The 14,156-nt window shown below is 45.7% G+C and overlaps 1 long non-coding RNA gene across 2 annotated transcripts in view; it reads left to right on the forward strand.

Moving 5' to 3' along the window:
* The first annotated feature begins 341 nt into the window (after window positions 1–341).
* Window positions 342–14,156, forward strand: part of LOC138282305 (uncharacterized) — an 85,888-nt gene continuing 72,073 nt past the window's right edge. For both annotated transcript variants that reach the window (XR_011200909.1, XR_011200910.1), the window contains exon 1: window positions 342–467. This is a non-coding gene — a long non-coding RNA (uncharacterized lncRNA). The remainder of the gene's footprint in view (window positions 468–14,156) is intronic.

Consider the following 14,156-nt stretch of genomic DNA (forward strand, 5'->3'; position numbering starts at 1 on the left):
ACACAAGGCCACTAAAGCCACATTGCTAGACTTATTACCCAGACACCGCAGTTGAACACTTCCTGAGTATAATACCAAGACCTAAGTTAAGTTTTACTGTTTGCTTGTATGTTAATTGTATAACAGATCAACCAAATCTTGATATTGTAAATGCTAAATGTCGGAAGAAGATCTAAACTGAAAATTTTAATTCTCAAAAAATGAATGTGTGGGTGTAAATTGTCAATCAGAGGAACACAGTAATTACCTTTGTTAACGTATATTCATCTATGTAATGTTTTACTTTTTCACAATTACGATGTTTAGATTTTCTTCATTTTATATTTTTTTGTTATTGTAAAGAACAATGGACGTCACAAAGTACAACCAGATTCCGAATTATATACGCAGTAATGTATACCCTGATTATTTCAGTAAAGTGATGAAGAATGGATTACGGAGACTTTCCAAAAAATTCACCATTGATGGTAAGTTAGTTTTCAGATTGCTTTGGAATTAGAAAATGGTTATACATTCATAAAATGTACTGTACTTGTTTGAACGAAGCTTCATGAATTGGTGATCCTTTCAATTATATTGATCTACCTACTTTTGTGTTAACAAATATTGTTTAGTCTGATTCATTTAATTATATTAAATTATTTTAAATGATTGTTAACATGTGTGTGTATATATACATATATATATATATATATATATATATATATATATATATATATATATATATATATATATATATGTATGTTCGATGGCATGTGTAGCTGCAGATACACATGCTATGCACAGGCCCTGCCATCTAGTGTTGGGTTTGGAGTGTTACAAGTTGTTTTCCTTCAAAGAAGTCTTTTCGAGTCACAGAACTGAGTGACTCCTCCTTTTCGGCTCCTTTGCGCATGGGCATCGGCTCCATCTTAGATTGTTTTCTTTCCGCCATCGGGTTCGGACGTGTTCCTCTTCAATCCGGTTGTTTGAGTCGGAAAATCTTAGAAACCATCTAAAATCATTGGTATTGTTTTCGATCGCGTCTCATCCAAGCATCGACACCTCGGTACCGGCGGATACACATCTTTGATTGCCCTTCGGGGCACCCGTGCCCAACTTGGACCTGGTCGGCCCGACCAAAAGTATTGTTGAAGCCTCATGGACCAGACCCCGTTTAGATTCTGCCCTCGGTGCCACGCCAAGTATCCCTACACAGATCAACATCTGGTTTGCATGGCCTTTTTCGGTGCTTCCTCGATACTTGTGAAGTCTGTAAATCCTTCTGTTCGAAAAAGACTTTAAGAGACCGAAGTGCGCGAAGGTTAGAGATGGCGTCCAGAAGCACCGAATGCCTCGGCGCAGAAGAGGAGGAGATGATCCACACCGCCGTCTCCGTTCGGGGATCCGATTCCGAACAAGAGTCTGACGTCGACAGACCTCTAACAGTGGGCCAGCATGTGAGTACGCTTGCCCCGACCCAAACAAAGCCCAAAAACAAGGCCTCGGGGATGCCATTGCCAGAAGGTCATGGCTCCATCCATAAAAAAGCGACCGGTGACCAAGTAAAATCTCTGGCACCGAAAAAGGCCATGCCCGTAACAAAGCCTTCGGACTCGAGCTGTGGCACAGGCTCTGAAAGCATACGACACTGACCCATCGGGTCGAGACCCCGAAAGTCACTTTCGGAACCGAGGCCAACAACTACTCCAGGCCCGTCGGTGCCGAAAAAAACGACTTCGGAGCCGAAAAGATATTCCTATACACAGGAGCATGGACTTTCGAAACAGCTAAAAGAAAGCCATCGATTTGAGGAAGAATTACAACAAATGGATGATTTCGATGACAAACAGGCCAGGATACAGATCCACAAGGATACTGGAAAAATCCTCACAGCACTTCCTCTCAAAATAAAAAGAAAACTGGCCTTCCACGGATGCTTGGACACTGATCAGCCAACGGTTAAAGTGCCAAGAGAGAAATCTCTGCCTCCCCAGTTTTCTCCTCACCAGTCTCCTCCTCTCTCTCCTCAACACAATGTCTCCCCGCCTGCTACACCCACTGCACAGTCTCCATCACACACTATGCAGCCACATCAGGACACAGATCCATGGGATCTCTATGAAAACCCAGTCTCAGACAATAGCCCAGAGTGCTACCCATCTAAGCCATTGCCACCTGAGGATAGCACCTTGTATACACAGGTTCTAGCTAGGGTAGCAGCTTTTAAGCACGTGACCATGCACACAGAACCTCTAGAGGATGTCTTCTTGTTCAATACATTGTCCTCAACTCATGCCACATACCAAAGCACACCCATGCTCCCTGGTATGCTCAAACATGCACAGCAGATATTCCAAGAACCGGTTAAAGGACGGGCTATAACCCCAAGGGTAGAGAAAAAGTACAAGCCACCACCCTCAGACCCCATTTATATCACACAACAGCTGCCCCCTGATTCAGTAGTGGTCAGCGCAGCGAGAAAAAGGGCTAACTCACAGTCCTCTGAAGATGCAGGCAATCAGTGGCGCAAAGCTAATTCGCAGGCCCTTCTAGCTAGATACGATAGGGCTCATTGGGATGAGATGAAGGACATTATTCAGCATCTCCCCAAGGACCAACAGAAGAGAGCCCAGCAGGTAGTAGAGGAGGGACAGGCAATTACGAACAATCAAATAAGATTGGCACTAGACTCAGCAGATACAGCCGCGAGGACTATAAATACGGCTGTCACCATTAGACGACATGCATGGCTCAGGTCTTAAACCTGAAATCCAACAAGCCGTCCTCAACATGCCTTTTTATCCGCAGCAATTTTTCAGCACACAGGTGGACACAGCCATAGATAAAATGAAAAAAGACGCTGACACTGCCAAAGCGATGGGAGCACTTTATTCATCCCAATACAGAGGCTCATTTCGGATCCTCAACATAGGGCAGGCTTCAGGCCACAGCCTTCTGAGCCACCTACCTCACACTCCAAGCCCTCTCAGCAGACACAATACCAAAGAGGGGGATTTCGGGGATCCTACAGAGGACAATTCCCCATATCTAGAGGAAAATACCAATCCTCAAAACAAGCCACTAAACACAAACAGTGACTTTATCATCACCTTCCCTAAACACACTTTCCCTGTGGGAGGAAGACTGAAAATGGTATATGACCAATGGTTAAACATCACAATAGACACATGGGTACTATCCATTATCCAAAATGGTTACTGCATAGAATTCACACAATTTCCTCCAGACATTCCCCCAAAAGCGCACAAACTTTCATCACAACATCTTGCAATGTTGCAAACAGAAGCACAGGCACTATTACTCAAACAAGCCATAGAACTGGTGCTGCATCATCAAAAAGGAACAGGGGTTTACTCCCTGTACTTCCTTATTCCCAAGAAAGACAACACATTAAGACCAATATTACATCTCAGGACTCTCAACCTCTACATACATCAGAACACTTTCACATGGTAACACTACAAGATGTAGTCCCACTGCTACAACAGGGAGAATTGATGGCAACATTGGATCTAAAAGATGCGTATTTTCACATACCCATCCATCCAGCTCACAGAAAATACCTCAGGTTTGTTATACAATGAAAACATTACCAATTCAAAGTATTACCCTTCGGGATAACAGCCCCCAGAGTCTTTACAAAATGCCTTGCCGTAGTCGCAGCATACATAAGGAGACAGCATATGCATGTATTCCCATATCTCGATGATTGGCTAATAAAAGCCAACACTCAAAAACAGTGTCAACATCACACACGTTATGTAATAGACACCCTACACACACTAGGGTTCTCAATAAATTATCAAAAATCACACCTGCAACCATCACAAATTCAGCAGTACTTAGAGGCTACACTAAACACTCAAAAGGCACTTGCAAGTCCAAGCCCACAAAGAGTGCAATTGTTCCACAACATATTGACAAAAATTCAGATAAACCAACACTACACTGTCCGTTTTATCATGAAACTGCTGGGTATGATGGCATCATGCATTGTCCCAAAGGCAAGATTACACATGCGGCCCTTACAACAGTGCCTCGCAAAACAATGGACGCAGGCACATGGTCATCTCCAAGATCTAGTGTTGATAGACCGCCAAACACACGTATCGCTTCCGTGGTGGAATCCCACAAATTTAAACAAAGAGCGGCCATTTCAAGACCCTGTGCCTCATGCCATTCTTACAACAGATGAATCAATGATTGGATGGGGGGCTCACCTCAATAATCACAATATTCAGGGACAATGGGACAACAAACAGAAACAGTTTCAGATAAATCACTTAGAACTGCTAGCAGTCTCCTTAGCACTAAGAGCCTTTCAACCTCTTCTTGCTCACAAACACATTCTTGTCAGAACAGACAATATGACAACAATGTACTACTTAAACAAACAGGCAAGAACCCACCCATCACAACTTTGCCTTCTAGCACAAAAGATTTGACATTGGGCAATTCACAACAACATACACCTGGTAGCTCAATACATTCCAGGGATTCACAATCAGATGACCTCAGTCGAGATCACCAACAAACTCACGAGTGGGAAATTCACCCCCAAGTACTTCACAAATACTTTCGTCAGTGGGGGACACCAGACATAGATCTGTTCGCCACCAACCACAACACAAAATGCCAAAACTTTGCGTCCTGGTACCCACACCCTCGATCGAAGGGCAATGCTCTATGGATCAATTGGTCAGGGATATTTGCTTACGCTTTTACCCCTCTCCCGCTCATTCCGTTTCTGGTCAACAAACTGCGTCAAAACAAACTCAAACTCATACTTATAGCACCAGCGTAGGAACGTCAACCATAGTACACCACATTGCTAGACCTGTCAATAGTACCACACATCAAACTCCCAAACAGACAGGACCTGTTGACACAAAACAAACAACAGATCAGACACCCCAATCCAGCAATACTCAATCTGGCAATCTGGCTCCTGAAATCTTAGAGTTTGGATATCTAAATCTTCCACCAGAATGTATGGAAGAAAACCTACCACCAGGCAGTGTTATGCTAACAAATGGAAAAGATTTGTTTTCTACTGTCAAGCAAAACACATAACACCCTTAGATGCAACCATACAAGGCATTGCAGGTTATTTACTCCACCTACAAAAAGCAAATGTAGCTTTTTATCCATCAAAATACATCTCACAGCAATTTCTGCTTATTTCTAAAATAAACAAACCAAATCTCTATTTAGAGTGCCAGTCATTAAAGCTTTCATGGAGGGTCTCAAACGAATCATACCTCCACGAACACCACCAGTACCCTCATGGAATCTTAACATTGTACTTACAAGACTCATGGGTCCACCCTTTGAACCCATGCACTCTTGTCAGATTCAATTCCTAACTTGGAAAGTAGCATTTCTAGCGGCAATTACTTCATTACGAAGAGTTAGTGAAATACAAGCATTCACTATTGAACAACCCTTTATAAAAGTACACAAACACAAGGTTGTACTTCGCACAAACCCTAAATTTCTACCTAAAGTCATCTCACGGTTTCATTTAAACCAAACAGTGGAACTCCCAGTGTTCTTCTCACAGCCAGACTCAGTGGCAGAAAGAGCACTACATACATTAGATATTAAGAGAGCTTTAATGTATTACATTGACAGAACAAAATCATTTTGTAAAACTAAACAATTGTTCATCGCATTCCAAAAACCCCATACTGGTAACCCTATATCCAAACAAGGCATAGCCAGGTGGATAGTGAAATGTATCCAAACTTGTTACCTAAAGGCTAAAAGACAACTGCTAATTACGCCAAAGGCACATTCCACTAGGAAAAAAGGAGCAACAATGGCATTTCTAGAAAACATACCAAATGACAGAAATTTGTAAAGCAGCCACTTGGTCAACACCTCATACATTTACCAATCATTACTGTGTAGATGTGTTGGCAACACAACAGGCCACAGCAGGACAGGCTGTACTAAGAACATTATTTCAGACAACTTCAACTCCTACAGGCTGACCCCCGCTTACGGGAGGATTACTGCTTTGTAGTCTATGCATAGCATGTGTATCTGCAGCTACACATGCCATCGAATGGAAAATGTCACTTACCCAGTGTACATCTGTTTGTGGCATGTTCCGCTGCAGATTCACATGCGCCCTCCCTCCTCCCCGGGAGCCTGTAGCCGTTTAAGGTACATTTAAAATTTGTACATATGTATATACATCTCTACTCCATTGCATGGACACCTCTTTATTTAAACTCTGTATATACATCTCTATTCCATTGCATGGACATCTATTTCTTTACACTCTATCACTCCTACCTTACCCTCTGCGGGAAAACAATCTAAGATGGAGCCGATGCCCATGCGCAATGGAGCCGAAAAGGAGGAGTCACTCAGTCCCGTGACTCGAAAAGATTTCTTTGAAGAAAAACAACTTGTAACACTCCGAGCCCAACACTAGATGGCAGGACCTGTGCATAGCATGTGAATCTGCAGCGGAACATGCCACGAACAGATGTACACTGGGTAAGTGACATTTTCAATATATATATATTTATATATTACTTGCTTTTAATGTATCTTTTGTGGAACATGCGCAGTAAATAGAAATCTTCCTTTAAATGTTCTCATGGTTTTTTTTTGGGCAAATTAGGTGAAAACTTGTTCTTTGTAGGAAAGGGGAAGAAGGCACTTGTTATCTATCATTGGTGAAGAATTGGCAAAACAAATTTTTAATAATTTACATTCTTCACTAATTGGAGATCACTTTGGAATTAACAAAACCAAAAAGAGTATTGGCAGCCGTTTCTATTGGCCAAACATGACTGTTGATATTGAACAGTTGGTGAGTTATGTATTGGTAATCTTTCAAAATAACTTTTAGGTAAAACTTTACTTTTCTTTTTTTATGTTTTTATTGAGACATACTTGTAAAGCTATTATTAGGCAAAAAGTTTTTCATTCCTAATCAATGTATTTTTGCACACATCAGTCAGTCGAGTAATCTGACAGTTTTAAAGGGCGGCTTATCACCCGTGGAGGCTCAAATTGCTGTTGTGGACGTGCTGCACACTCGGCGATCCATGTCTTTAGATCCTTTGTGAGCTGGTTCAGTGAGGCTGCATGTCTGAGTTTGAGCGGAAGCGTGTTTTTATTGACTGGGCTACAAGGTAAGAGAAGCATCTGCCTTCAGATGTACTCTTCCTGATTCTGTGGATGGCAGCAAGGGTGGGTTTGGAGGATAAGACCTGCCTGGTGGGGGGGGGGGGGGTGAGGAAATGCCTTCCTTGGCATGGTTACCCCCTTAACTTTTGCCGATGCCAGTTATGATTGAAAGTGTGCTGGGACCCTGCTAACCAGGCCCTAGCACCTGTGTTCTTTCCCTAACCTGTACCTTTGTTCCCACAATTGACACAGCCCTGGCACACAGATAGATCCATTGTAAATGGTACCCCTGGTACCAAGGGCCTGTTTCCAGGGAAGGTCTCTAAGGGCTGCAGCATGCCTTATGCCACTCTGGGGACCCCTCACTCAGCACATGCACACTGCCTCACAGCTTGTGTGTGCTGGTGTGGAGAAATAATACTAAGTCGACATGGCACTCCCCTCAGAGTGCTATGCCCACAACCCACTGCCTGTGGCATAGGTAAGTCACCCCTCTAGCAGGCCTTACAGCCCTAAGGCTGGGTGCACTATATCACAGGTGAGTGCATAAGTGCATGATGAATATGCCCCTGCAGTGTCCAAGCAAAACCTTGGCCATTGTAATTGCAGGGTAGCCATGAAAGAGTATATGGTCTGGGAGTTTAACAAACACAAACTCCACAGTTTCATTATGGTTACACTGAAATCTGAGAAGTTTGGTATCCAACTTCTCAGCACAATAAATGCACACTGATGCCAGTGTGGGATTTATTTTAAAATACACCCAGAGGGCATCTTAGAGAGGGACCCGGAATACCAGTCCGACTCCTAGTGCTAGGCTGACCAGTTTCTGCCAGTCTGCCACAACCAGACGAGTTTCTGGCCACATGGGGAGAGTGCCTTTGTCACTCTGTGGCCAGGAACAAAGCCCTCTTTGTGCCTTCTCCCTGAGGGGATGGGGGCACATCCATATTCCTATTGGGGGAGTCCTCCAATCTCAAGAGGGAGGATTTCTAAAGGCAGGAGTCACCTCAGCTCAGGGCACCTTAAGGGCTGTCCTGACTGGTGGATGGGTCTTGTTTTCCTCATCATCTCCTCCAGCCTTGCTGCCTAAAGTGGGGGCAGTGGCCAGAGGGGCGGGCATCTCCACTAGCTGGGATGAACCTGGTGGTGAGCCTCAAAGGCTAATGCCTTTTGTTACAACACCCCAGGGCATGGTCAGGGACCAGCGACCTCTGAGGACTCAGAGGACTGCACTGAACCCGAAGGACCAAGAAACTCCAGAGAACAGCAGCACTGTTCACAAACTGCAAAATTTTTGCAACTTTGAAAGAACTCTCCCTTCCCGCCGGAAGTGTGAGACTTCTCACTCTGCACCCGACGCCCCCAACTCGAGCTCCAGAAAACAAATACCGCAGAGAGGACTCCCAGGCGACTGCCATAACGTGAGTAACCTGAGAAAACCCCCCTGCACACCCACAGCGACACCTGCATAGAGGATCCAGAGGCTACCCCTGACCGTGACTGCCTGGTAACCAGGAACCCGACGCCTGGACCAAGCACTGCACCTGCAGCCCCCAGGACCGAGAGGAACCACCCACCATTGCAGAAGTGACCAGCACGTGGCCCTCTTCCTAGCCCAGTCGGTGGTTGGCCCGAGAAGCTCCCCTGTGCCCTGCCTGCATCGCCTAAGTGACCCCCGGGTCCCTCTATTGCTTCCTATAGCTAACCCGACGCCTACTTTGCCCACTGCACTCGGCCCACCCTTTCCACTGAGGGTGTGTTTCGTGTGCCTGTTTGTGTCCTCCTCCCCCTGCCAGTGCTCTACAAAACCCCCCTGGTCTGCTACCAGAGTACGCAGGTATTTACATGCCAGCAGACCGGAACAGGAGCACCCCTGTTCTCCATAGGCGCCTATGTGTTTTGGGCCCTCCTTTGACATCTGCAACTGACCGGCCCTGTGTTGCTGCTGTGGTGACTTTGCCCCCCAACAGTGGGCTGCCTATGCCCAGGAGACTGACTGTGTAAGTGCTTTACTTACCTGAGAAACTTAACCAAACTTACCTCCCCCAGGAACTGTTGATTTTTGCAGTGTCCACTTTTAAAATAGCTTATTGCCATTTTAACCTATACTGTCTGTACTACTGCTTTAATTCAAAGTTCCTTATTTACCTGTGTGGAGTACCTTGCATTTAATGTATTTACTTAAATCCTGAATCTTGTGGTTCTAAAATAAATTAAGAAAATATATTTTTCTATATAAAAACTATTGGCCTTGACTTAAGTCTTTGAGTGCGTGTTCTTCATTTATTGCCTGTGTGTGTACAACAAATGCTTAACACTATCCTCTGATAAGCCTACTGCTCGACTACACTACCAAAAATTAGAGCATTCCAATTATCTAATTTTGCCACTATCAACCTCTAAGGGGAACCTTTGGACTCTGTGCACACTATCTCTCATTTTGAGATAGTATATACAGAGCCAACTTCGTACATAGATCAAAATAGAACCTCATATATTGTAAATGTGAGGGTGTCACACAGATTATTTCCATTAATAGTAGTGAGCTGCTCCCGCGTTACAATAATGGAAAGACCTCACTATCCCTGACAATTAGATGTTAAAACTTTTAGAATGTATATCAGTGTGCCAGTGACCTAGCAAAAGGCAGAATGGGAAGGGGAACAGGGTCATAGGAAAGCAATCACAAGGAGAAAGTAGAGAAGAAAATGAACCTGCAAGGATAAAATAAGGAGAAAGGAAGAGTAGGACGGTAGAAGAAAGTGGGATAAGGTGAAACCAAGTAAGTCTTGGTTGCCTTGGAACTGAGCAGCCCTGCATTTAACAACTTAGGCCAAGGTCATAATACATTCGAAGGCAAGATTTTTTGGCACCACGTGCGATAGTCACGAATTCAGCTCAACGCCCAGTGCGTCCTCCTTGTGTAACATTGCAACCAATTCATGAATATCGCAAAACAGTCATTCTCACACTTGTACGTAGCTGTCTGTCCCTTGCTCCCTCCCAACTTGTTGCCAGGTTTTGATGCAGCTTTAACAGAAGTGCACCGGCTTCCTGGTAAGCAGGTCCCCAGTGCCAGTCTGCCTTCCCCAAAACAAGACACCTGATCCCTTGATCCCAAGTGATAAGGCTCTGTAGCACCCTTGTAAGTTCCATAGTAAGTGTTACCTAGAGTGCCTGGGTACTGCAGAGGGTCGCTAAGAGCTGTAGCAGAACTTGTTCTTCTCTAAGGGACCCAGAACTGACCTCATGCAGACTGCGTGACAAGGTGCCCCCTAAAAGTGAAAACACAACATGACTTATGGACTGTGTGCCATGTCCCCAAAACACTGCATGTAATATTTGTAAGTCACCCCTACAGCAGGCCTTATAGCCCTCAGGCAGGGTGCATAATATTATATGCGTGGTCATATCTGCAAGAGCAGATATGCCCCTGCTATGTCTGTCGTTTCTTAGATATATTAAGTGAACAGGGATTGCATTTTAAATAGATGTGCTGGACACTGATTAATATGAGTTGCCCAGCTCCATGGTGTCTTCAATGAAAATAGGGATGTTTGGTGTTGAACATCTCATGTTTTATAAGCCCTGGCGATAGATTTATTAATGCACGCATCCAGAGCGCACCTTAGAGTTGCCTCCTGAAAACATACCAACTGCTTCTGAGCTAACTGACCAGTTCTAGCCAGTTTGCCACCAACAGACTAGAGTCTGAGATCCAGGGGTGAGAGCCTTTGCTCTTTGGAGGTCAGTCACAAAGCTTCTCAGGGTGAGGTGTTGGACACCTCTTCCCATAGCATGATCTGCATTCCGAGACAGATGTGGTCTCTGAGAGGGAGATGCTGACCCCCAGAGCCCATCTGGCACCTGGATATTCAGGAACATTAGCTATGTAGGAGGCATTTTGCATTTCTAGGCTGGACACACCCCTAGGGTGACCAGCTCGAAATGGACACAGCCTAGGAAATTCTGCTTGTGTCTGGGGGAATTTAGGACCTCTGGACATGATGTTGCCCACTCCCCACAGAAAGTGGTCATCTACAGGGTGTAGTGACTCCAGGGTTATGTAGCTGTAGGAAAGTACCCTTTTTTTGGCATGGTTACCCCCACTTTTTGCGTGTCAGTATGATAACCAGGACCCCAGTTACTGTGCACTCCCCCTGTACATTTGTTTGCTATGACTTCATACCTCCCACATTTGGCATACTGGTGCCCCCATGTAAGTCTCTAGTATATGGTGTCCTGGGCATGGAGACGCCAGGGGTTCCCCATGGGCTGCAGCATATTATTCCACCCATGGGGACCTATGTAAAATGTGTTTGCAGGACAGCCATTGCAGCCTGCATGTAAAGGTACATGCATCCTTTCACTGAAGTTCACTGCACTAGGTCCCTGTAAGTCACTCCTAAGGCAGGGCCTCCTAGCCCAGAGGGCCTGCTGCAAGTACCGATGTCGGAAGGCACCCCTGCATGAGCAGAGATGTCCCCACAAACTCGTCTCCATTTTCCTGGACTTCATGAGTGCAGGGATGCCATTTCATGTGTGTACTGGACATAGGTCACACCCTTTGTCCAGCTATATAAGGGTAACTCTGAACATGGGCATGTTTGTTATCAAACATGTCCGACTTGTAGTCCAGGAAGGCAGAATAAAAGAATTTCATTTAGGGGAGGGAGGCAACACCCTCTTCCTTTGTTATAAAAAGTGTTAAATGACTTGGGAGGGGTAGCCTCGCCAAGCCACTGGTATGCTTTGATGGTCACCTTTGGTGCTATCCTTGCATAAACCAATTTGCACCAGTTGAGGGACCCCTAATCCCTGCTCTGTCCTGGAACTGAGAAATGGGAATGACCACTCCCCTGTCTATCACCACCCCAGGGGTGGTGCCCAGAGCTCCTCCTGATGGCCCTTTGATTCAGCCATCTTGACACTATGGTGGGCAGAGGCCTCTGGGAGCATCTTAGTGGCCACGTCAGGCAGGTGATGTCACAGCCTCGTCCTGATAGGTGGTCACGTGGTTAGGTGACCAGTTCCCCTTCCATGGCTATTTAGGGCCTCCCTCTTGGGTGGGTTCCCAGATTCGACATGCAAGACTCCAGCAGGAATCATCTGCATCGTTTACTGAAACTTCTGGCCACTCGAACTGCAACTGGACTCCACAGGGACCTACAATCCGCATCTACAGCTATGCCTCTGCTCTCCAACATTGTTTCTCTGGCTTCTTCTAGCAACTGTACCATTTCCCCGGCTGTGCATTGTATGAGGGCGGCGAGTCTTCAGTCCGCACTAAGAAGCAAACTTCCCGTGGAATGAAGGAGTCGCTCCTGTGCATCTGCAGGCCTTCTGCTGCAATGACAACCGGCTGCATGGATCTCCTCTTCTATGGAACTGTGTGGATCCTGCATCACAGATGGTGGTCTGGAGTGGTCCTTGGCATCCTCTCTCCCAGCTGTCCAACTTGGGTGAAGGTAGGACCTTCCCTTCTCCATGCATAGTGCCTCTTGCAACTGACAAGGCTTGATGGCATCTGCTCCAGGGGAACTTCAGTCTTTGTGTAGCTCCAGTCCACATCACTCTTCCCTGCGACACTCGGCCCTTCGCATGGTTATTCAGTGACGTGGGATTCCTTTTTAAGTGTCCTGCATGGGCCTCACCGTGACTCCTGTGCTCCTTGCCTGTGAGTCATCTCTATGGGCTGCATCTTCTTCTTTGGGCTCTCTGCACTGCCGAGGGTCACCAGGGACTTTGCCTGTGGGATGAGTCACCCTGCACCCTGACCTTCCTGGTCCCTAACAGATCCACTTCTAGCAATTGCGATATTTGCCTTTTCCAAGTCTTGTATGTGGTTTTTCCAGTCCACAGACTGACTACAATCCTTCATCCAGCGTGGGACGTCGACCGCATCAGCCAGGAACTTTTCATCTGCCCCAGTGTTGACCCTCTTCTTTCCACCGTCGACCAACTCCTGCATCCATCTAACCCCAACACCCCCACTCCCACTCCCCCTGGTCTTGAGTTTTGTCTGCTGTTTTACAGTGTTTTCAATTGCTTTTTAAGCTTATTCCTGATTGTTACTGTACATGTATAGTATGTTTACTTACCTACTATTGGAGTATTGCCTAAATAGGATCCCTTATGTGATGGGGCAACTCCAGAGGCACTGTGTGTGGCTAATAGGTGAGGACAAGGACCCTATACCCTGTGAATAGTTGTCTGGGGTTGTCCCTAAGGGTTAGTGTGTGTCTAACAGTTGTCCCTCGACATTTGCAGGTGACTCTGGTTACCCCAACCTGTCATGGCTACTGACCCCAGTGAGAAATCCCAGGACAAGGGCAGAGGAATGCTACAATGAGGCACATGGGCGAACTAGGAGAGTGATCGAAAGGACCTTCGGCCTCCTGAATGCCAGGTTCCGGTGCCTCTATATGACAGGTGGTTCTTTCTACTACTCATCAAAGAAGGTGTGCCAGATCATCGTGGCCTGCTGTAGGCTGCACAACCTGGCTTTGCGACGACAAGTGGCTTTTCTGCAGGAGGATGGTCCAGAAGGAGGTCTTGTGGCAGCTGTGGAGTCTGTGGACAGTGAAGAAGAGGAGGCAGAAGAAGAGGATATCGACAACAGAAACAACGTGATCGGGCAATACTTCCAGTGAGACACAGGTAAGAAGACATCACTGCCTCCTACATCTCATACAGTTGTTAGACCTATCATATGTCTGTCACTTTCACCCAGTGTATGGACCCTGACCTGTCTCTTTGCCTTTCCATTTCACAGATGTGGGTCCCAGTGTGTGACCTCTGCTATATTACTTCATGGACTAGAGCTGTGTGACATAGGTATGTTGCCAATACAATGGACATTGCTAGTTTCCTTAGTTATAGCAAATACACATTTGTGAAAGCACAGACTGACTCCAGATTGTTTTGTGATCCAAGGGTGTTTATTTAAGTGCAAATTAGTGGAGGGGGTTGGAAAATGGTCAGGGGTGATGGTGGAGTAA

Source organism: Pleurodeles waltl, unplaced genomic scaffold (assembly GCF_031143425.1).
Source record: "Pleurodeles waltl isolate 20211129_DDA unplaced genomic scaffold, aPleWal1.hap1.20221129 scaffold_97, whole genome shotgun sequence".
In the NCBI taxonomy this organism is placed as follows: Eukaryota; Metazoa; Chordata; class Amphibia; order Caudata; family Salamandridae; genus Pleurodeles; species Pleurodeles waltl.